Here is a 2,568-nt window from a genome sequence, read left to right on the forward strand (position 1 = left end):
CATTTGCTTATGGAGCCCACTAGAACAGGCTGACCTGAAGAAGTCTAGGAAGGGTTGAGATGCCTTCTCCCAAACTCTCCAAGAGGAAGAAAGAGAAATTGAGAAGTAGGAAAGAAGTCAGTTTTACTCTTAGAAGAAGTTTTCCACATAGAAACACAAGAAAATGGAAGTTCACTGTAACTATTACCAACCCTCTTTCCCATCTCCCAAAACCCAGCCCCCAGCTCACCTGGCACAGAAAGTTCCACTTCTCTGGCTTTTGCCTTCAGAGCATATTATTTTGTGTAGATTGTCAAGGCTTGAAATATGATTTCCTGTTCTAGCTCTGGAGACAAAATCCCAACACTTGGAGGAACAGCTCAGAAGCAACTCTATTTTTATGGAGACTTTCTACTCCCATTCTGCAGCTTAATTCCCCACTTTTCTTTTTTGTTGTTTTTTTTTGAGACGGAGCCTCACTCTGTCACCCAGGCTGGAGTACAATGGTGTGATCTCGGCTCACTGCAAACTCTGCCTCTAGAGTTCAAGTGATTCTCCTGCCTCAGCCACCTGAGTAGTTGGGATTACAGGCGCCCACCATCATGCCCGGATAATTTTTGTATTTTTGGTAGAGATGGGGTTTCACCATATTAGTCAGGCTGGTCTCGAACTCCTGACCTCAGGTAATCTGCCCGCCTTGGCCTCCCAAAGTGCTGGGATTATAGGCCTGAGCCACCGCACCCGGCCAATTCCCCACTTCCCTTTACAAACATCAAGCAGCAATGGAAAGGCAGACCCTTTTTTTTTTTTTCACTAGAGCCTTCCATCTTCTGTTCTTTTTCCCTAGGCCCAGATACAAACTTCCCTCAAATGATAAGACAGGCTGGGTCACTGGTGCAGACATCAACACTAAATCACTAATTCATTCCCTTACCAACCCTGCCTCATTTCCACTCTCCTGCTCCGTCAGCTCCAGAAATACCTTTATAGGAGGCTTGTAGCCAAGTGGCCCTCAACAGATTGCATAGTCTGTACTACTGAGTTGGCAGTAGTAGTACTGGCTACTGAAGCTATTGAATATTCCAAGTGATGAGTCTCACTATCTTTCCCAAAAGCCTATGTCTTCCTAGCTCTCTATAAATGGATAAATCATGGAAACAATTTATATGTAAAAGTGGAAATGGTTTGCAATCAGATGCTTGTTTGTCTAGTGAGTGGCTATTTGTCAATCACCAATTATGTGGCAGTTACCATGCTGATCACACATGGGTGAAGAGGCTGATGGAAGGGGAAAACAATTTAATGGCAGTTATAGTATAGTGGGATGTAATACTATTGGGAGTACAGGGTGCTTTGAGCCACATTTGCTTATTTATTTGTTTATTTATTTAGAGATGGAGTCTCTCTCTGTTGCCCAGGCTGGAGTGCAATGGCGTGATCTCGGCTCACTGCAACCTCTGCCTCCCTGGTTCAAGTGATTCTCCTGCCTCAGCCTCCCAAGTAGCTGGGACTACAGGCACCCACCACCACGCCCGACTACTTTTTGTATTTTTAGTAGAGACGGGCTTCACCATGTTGGCCAGGCTGGTCTCGAACTCCTGAACTCAAGTGATCCACCTGCCTCGGCATCCCAAAGTGCTGGGGTTACAGGCATGAGCCACCACTCTCGGCCCCACATTTGCTTATTTATTTTTTTTAGGGACAGTGTCTGGGTCAGTTGCCCAGGCTGGGGTGCAATAGCACAATCCTAACTCACTGCAGTCTTGAACTCCTGGTCTCAAGAAATCCTCCTGCTTCAGCCTCCTGAATAGCTAGGCCTACCAGTGTGTGCCACTACGTGTTTGCCACCACGTCCGGGTGACTTTTGTGTTTTGTTTGTAAAGATAAGATTTCATAATATTGTCCAGGCTGTTCTCCAACTCCTGGGCTCCAGCCATACTCTGGCCTAGGTCTGCCAGAGTGTTGGGATTACAGGCGTGGGCCACTGCTCAGGCCTGCAGCTACATTTGGAAACAAACCTGTGTTGGAGCTGGGTGCAGTGGGGATCATCTCTGTAGTCTCAGCACTTTGGGATGCTAAGGTAGGAGGATCACTTGAAGCCAGGAGCTCACGACCAGCTTGGGCAACATAGTCCATAGCAAGACACCATCTCTACATAAAATAAAATAAATTAGCCTGGCATAATGGTGTGTACCTGTAGCCCTAGCTACTTGGGAGGCTGAAGCGGAAGGATCTCTTGAGCTCAGGAGGTTGAGGCTGAAAAATTCAAAACAAAACAGAAAAACAAACAAAAACCCTGATTGGGCGAAGGTGGAAGGAAGACTTTATGGAAGAAGTGATACCCACACTGAGCCACGAGGGAGACATAGAACTTATCAAAGCAAGAGGGTAGATGTGGGAGAAGAAGTGGAATAGACGCTCTGGGCAAAGGAAACACTGTGTAACTAAAGGTGAGGAAGAGAATGCACAGTTCAGATAAGTGGAAGGTAGTTAGGTGAGGGTATGTGCAAGTCTTAAAACTATTTTTTGTCTGGAGATAGCTAGAGAACATTGGACTTGGCAGTTGATAAGTGTCAGGTGTTTCATGCT

The sequence above is a fragment of the Piliocolobus tephrosceles genome, chromosome 5 (assembly GCF_002776525.5).
Source record: "Piliocolobus tephrosceles isolate RC106 chromosome 5, ASM277652v3, whole genome shotgun sequence".
Taxonomy (NCBI): Eukaryota; Metazoa; Chordata; class Mammalia; order Primates; family Cercopithecidae; genus Piliocolobus; species Piliocolobus tephrosceles.